The following is a 6,000-nucleotide window of genomic DNA, read 5'->3' on the forward strand; positions in this document are numbered from 1 at the left end:
TAAGTCTTTTGCAAGAATTAACTTTTTCAGTCTGCTTAATGCCACTACAAAGTAGGTGTTACTATGCTCACCATCTCTATTTCACAGACAAGGAAATTTAGGCACAGGGTGGTCAAGCATGATGTACAGGGTCACACAGCTTAGAGAGCAGCAGAACTTGGATACGGGCCCATGCAGTTCAACTGGTGCCAAAGCCCATCTTTTTAACCACTGCTGAGGCTGCCTTACCAAGTCTCCCCCAGATCGCTGCTAGATGCTACAGAGATTCTAGGATGGATCAGACCAGTCTCTGTCTTCTAGGAGTTGCATCCTAGTAAATATGAAACCTGTTAAGCATCACATCCAACATACTGGGAAGAAGTCCAGGGACAGACAGCTAACAAAGGGAGTACTGATAAATTATTACCTTATTTATGAAGTTCTTATTATTCTGTTACCTGGTATGAAGAAGCTGCTGGAACAAAAGGAGCACATTGAACTTGGAGCCAGAAGACCCTACATTCCAGCCCTGCTATTTATATGTTATTTGACCTTGGATACCTTGTTCTCCTCAGAACCTCAGTTCCCCCTATCTATAACCAATAAAAATAATCCCAGCTGGGCACAGTGGCTCATGTCTGTAATCCCCACACTTTGGGAGATCGAGGTGGGTGGATTCCTTGAGCCCAGGAGTTCCAGACCAGCATAGGCAACATGGCAAAAACCTGTCTCCACAAAAAATACAAAAATTAGCTGGGTGTGATGGCGCACACATGTAGTCTAAACTACCTGGAAGGCCGAGATGGGAAGATCACCTGAGGCCAGAAGGTCGAGGCTGGAGTGAGCCATGATTGCACCACTGGACTCCAGCCTAGGCAACAGAATGAGACCCTGTCTCAAAAATCATCGACATCATCATCATCATCACTAAATCAAAGAGTTGTTGTGGAGATAAGATGAACTGTCGCATAGGAAAATGCTGAGCATGTAGCAAGTGTTCAGTAAGTAGTATTTTCGTTTTTTCCTTCTTTCCTCTGCTTGGGTATGGGGTACGGGGCTGGAGGGATGCTATCCTGCTGCAAGGAGCCTTAGAACTTTATTAAATGTTTGGTGAAAGCTTATCTCTTGAATCAGTGTTGTAATTAGTTCAGTGAATGGTCTACAGAATGGCTACATTCCATGTACATTTCAGAATGAATGACTTCTGGTTGCGCTCCCTCTCATAAATTGTTTCAGTGATTTATTTGCCCAGAGCAATGGATCACCAGAAACTTCTTCCTTTCTTGCCATATGGCAGATAGTTTAGTGACAAAAACATTTGAGTGGGACTTTTCACCCAAACTCCTCATATAATTATTATCAGTGCTTCTGTACAGTGGGCAGTTAAAGAGTTGCCCCCACCCCACTTGTGGGTGCTAAGTGAGGTTTCATAGAGTCAGGGACAGGCGGGGAAATCAAGGGAGCATGGTCAGGGAAGTCTTTGAACATACTCCTTAGTTTGAAACTTGATTCACTTTGTTCAGGGTGATGGTTAACTGTATGCGTCAACTTGGTGGGTCATGGGGGCCAGATATTTAGTCAAACACTATTCTGGGTGTTTCTGTGAGGGTGTTTTTGGATGAGATTAACATTTAAATTGGTGGACTTTGTTGGTGGTGGGTTTTGGGGTCTTGTTTTTTGAGACAGAGTCTCACTCTGTTACCCAGGCTGGAGTGCAGTGGTGTGACCTCGGCTTACTGCAGCCTCCACATCCCTGGTTCAAGCGATTCTCCCGCCTCAGCCTTACAACTGGCTGGGATTACAGGCATGAGCCACCACCCTGGCTAATTTTTGTATTTTTGGTGGAGATGGGGTTTCACCATGTTGGTCCAGCTGGTCTTGAACACCTGACCTCAGGTGATCCATGCACCTTGGCTTCCCAAAGTGCTGGGATTACAGGTGGTAGCCACCACGCCTCACCAGATATGGATATCTTTAACAGCTTTTAATATATGTCTGCAACATATCAGTCTCTCCTCTCTCCCGTACCAGACCATGAGCTTCTTGAGGGTAAGGGTTTTTTTTTTTTTTAACCTTGTAGTTGGTGACTGCTCAACAGCTGGGTAAAGTTAGGTATTATAGTTCCCACTGTCTGGTTGCCTAAACCGATGCTCAGAGAGGTTAAATTACCTATCTCAATTGGTAAACTTTAGAGTTAGGATTTAAAAACAGGTCTGTCTGATTTCAATCTTCTACTACAACAAACAAGAATCTGTGCTACCTGCAATGGAAGACAGAAGCCCCAGTGTTTGCTGGCCTGGGAACAGTGTTTAGTTATTTGAGGCTGGTGGGTGGCTGAATATGTATCTACCCGTGAGTCAGTGGCTGATTTTATTTTCATATGGAAGGCTCTGTTTTTATGCTCAACACATCCAGCAGTGAAAGAGGTGCCTCCTTGTCCCTCATCTGTCCCCTTTAATTATCTACATGGTTCCCCTCCTCTCCCGCTGCCACTGTCAGACTGTTACCTCCCAGTGGGCAAAGTTACAGCTGACCTTCATGTCCCTGGCGGCTTTACTGGCCCATAGAAGGCATTCGGTGAAGGCTTGTTCGGAGGGTGGATCCCGACCATCAGCAGGACGAATTTCTAATAACATGACCATCGGCATTGTGTGCTTGCTATGTGCCCAACCATATATGGAGTCACTAGAATAGTAAACCCACAGAAGGAAAGCACACAAGGCAGAGCTGTGTCTCCAGCAGATGTTCCGTAGACACAGGATTGCATCTGCTTGGAAGAGTACACCCAGAACCTTGAAGCCAGCACAGAAGGTCCCTGAACCATCAGAGAGCTGTCGCAAGATCACACACTGATGCTCACACATGCAAGACTTAGAGGAGCCTTCCCCAAGCCCTCACTCAGACTCAATTTCCTGCTAGTTCATTCCACAAAATATTTAAAGGTCTTCCACGTGCCTTGTGTCCTAAGGGCTGGAGTTTCCAGCATGAGTAAGACATGTTCTGTGCTTAGAAGGAGCTTGACCAAGAGATCAGAGTTGGGACATATATATGCCCAGAGAGTTGGGATTTTTTTTTTTAAGTTTTGGTACATAATCATCTCCCTAATTATGACTCATCTCCAGACAATTCAAGATAGTTGAATAGATGAATGACCACAAAACAGCTAGAGAACAATGCACACAGGAGTTGATTGTGTGCCTCTCACAATAAGTGCTATGGGAGTTGAGAGAAGGGAGACGTTGAGTGTGGGCTCAGGCAGCAGAGGGCTACGGAGTGAAAGGGACCCCTGTGGGGAGAGCCACTGAGGTCATGCCAGTCTATGTTTCCATCCTTCCTGCTGCCCAGTGGAGGGGCCCCTGGGGAGGGAAGGAAGGCACAGGTGCTTCTCTTTGTGCTGGAGTTGGGTTTGGAGAGGGCTGACTCTTGAAAAGGTGGCTCTGGATAAAATGTTGGAATGTGACCACCCAGGAGAGCTCGGCAGCCACGGTGCAGAGGGCTCTTCTACCTCTCTCCCTCCTGCCCTAACCAGCTCAGCACCAAGCACATGGGACTCCCTGTCCTACCCCCAACCCCTTCAGCAATAGCGGCTCTGTACAAAATGCAAGTGTGACCTTCATTTTGCTTCATGACTTAAAACCCTTCACCGTTTTTCAGCTGCAGCTCAGCATGGTGGTTGGACTCCAGAGCCAGAAGACCTGGTTCAAATCGTGGCTGCACCACTCATAAGATATGTGATCTTGGGCAGGTCACCTGGCTGCTCCTTGCCTCAGTTTCCCCATTTGTAAAATGGGGATGATGGTAGTAAGGGTCCTACCCCACAGGGTGATTAGGAATCCCCAGGGAGGAAGGCTGGGTGAGGTTCTCCCCCACTCCTGTCCTGTCTTCTCTCCTGGCTCCGTTCCTTTTCTCTGCTTCAGCCTCTTCTGAGCTTTATTCCTGCTGCCATCTTCCCTGGCTACCTCCTCGTCTCTCAGGGAGGAAATGGCGTGTCCTAGGGCTGGGGTGTCCTGGGGCTCCGAGCCCCTCTCAACTAGGTGAGTTCCCCATCCTGGACTCCCCAAGCATGTAGCTACTTGATGTTGCTTCCCCTGGTCCACCTGCCCAATAGCTGAAGGCATCCCAGAGAGGGGGTACTACGTCCCTGTGATTTGCCTGTGTAGCTCCAGTGCCTAGGAGAGTGCTCAGCAGGTATGCTGGGTGCCAAGAGAGCAATGGCCAAATGGACAAATTCACAAAGGATGGAAGGAGGAGTCACAGGCCAGTGCACAGTGCCCAAAGGACAGAGCTGAGGCTGCTGGTCAGGACAGCTTCAGGCTCTGGCTGGGCTCCAGCACACAGCTGGAGGCACCCGTGACTCTAGCTGGGAGGGGCTGGAAGATCCAGGCAGCCCCTGACTGCCCTCCTTCCCCTTAGTCATGTCCAGTTCTGTAAACAAACTCTTAACTGCACCAGAAGGCCTGGCAGTTAAGAAAACCCAGTGAAGAAACCTTTTGCAGAGAGAGAAAAGAACCCTTTTGAATGTGAACAATCACCCAAATTTACTGAATGATTTCTCTTCTGGATTTCCTTAAACCAGGGAAAGCCCAGGTAAGATATTTGAGGCCCTGATACATCTAGACAAAATATATAAAAACTTGTCACATCAAAAGCCACCCCTGGAGAAAAAGGATTGTCGCCAACCCCTCAGCTAGTAATATGAGATGCTCTCTGCCTGCGGACAGCAATTGCTATAATCAATGCAAATGATCCCAGCCACGCTCCCTGATCCTGGTTCTGAAACTCAGAGGTGCAGCTGGCCAGACTGATGTGGCCAGCCTCACTCTGGAGGATTCTGCAGCAGGCGAATTGCTGGAGTGTGTTCAGACAGAATCCAGCTGCTACAACCGTCACACAAACTTACTGAAATAGAGGGCAAAAGGTAGCAACTTGTCGCTTCTTGAGCCAAGAGATTTAGAACATGAGACCAAATGAGAGAGATTAAAATGAAAAATACGGGGAATCAGCGAAGTGAGGATTTAGCTCTCCAGGCCAAATGGGCAGTCCTGGGGCTTTGCTGGAAAGTTATAGCTGCCATGTAAGCTGTCCCAGCCAGGGCTGGGATCAGGAGGCTGATGCTGAAGTCTCGGCCTGGAAGTGACACTGACGAAGCAGGGCTTGACAGCCCCTACACTCTCAGAGGTCTGGGCAGCGCAGATGAGATTGTCACTCCAAGGTCCTCAAAGCACATCCAGGAAAAATGCACATTTAGGTACATTAGCTGAATTTTTTAGAACGCTAGTAAGCACCTAGTAGATGCTCAGAAAAATGCATATTTTCCTTCCGTTTCCTGAAGACCAGGGGCCTAGCTTGGTCTGTGTTAATTGCTATATCAGAGTCCTTATTTGCCAGTAAAAGAGACCAACTCTAGTGGATTTAAATAGAAGACGATTACTTCTTACTGATCGTGAGGAAGGCTGGTGAAGCAGGCTTATAGAATGAGCAGGCGCTGGCCGGGTGTGCAGCTAGAACCATGGCCAAAATCACCCTGCAGACGTCTCCCAGGGAGATCCCTGTTGCTTCTGCCACTAACAGCAGACATCAGCCATGCTGCATTGACTCCATGGCACCAGATACGGGAACCGGGACTCCGACACTGTCCAGGACCCTCCATTCTGATTGAAATCCATGACACCAAGTCTTACTTACAAAGGAATTCTCCACAGTCCCTGTTTCTTTGGGTCATTCACTCCAGATTCAAAATCCTAACTACTAAGGAGGCTGAGGCAGGAAGATTGCTTGAGCCCAGGAGTTGGAGGCTGCCGTGAGCTATGATGTCACCACTGCACTACAGCCTGGACAACAGAGTAAGATCCTGACTCAAGAAAGAATGAGTCACATGCCAAGCCTGTCACATGCCACACCAAGGTTCAAGATAAGCTAGGAGGAGTAAGTATCTAGAATGTACACCATTCAAAGAGGAAAGTGGGCTCCAGTTCTCACTAAGATTCATAAAATGGGGATTCTTCCAACAAAGGAACGAGC

The sequence above is a fragment of the Aotus nancymaae genome, unplaced genomic scaffold (assembly GCF_030222135.1).
Source record: "Aotus nancymaae isolate 86718 unplaced genomic scaffold, 86718_ANA_hifiasm-v0.15.2.pri h1tg000057l, whole genome shotgun sequence".
Taxonomy (NCBI): Eukaryota; Metazoa; Chordata; class Mammalia; order Primates; family Aotidae; genus Aotus; species Aotus nancymaae.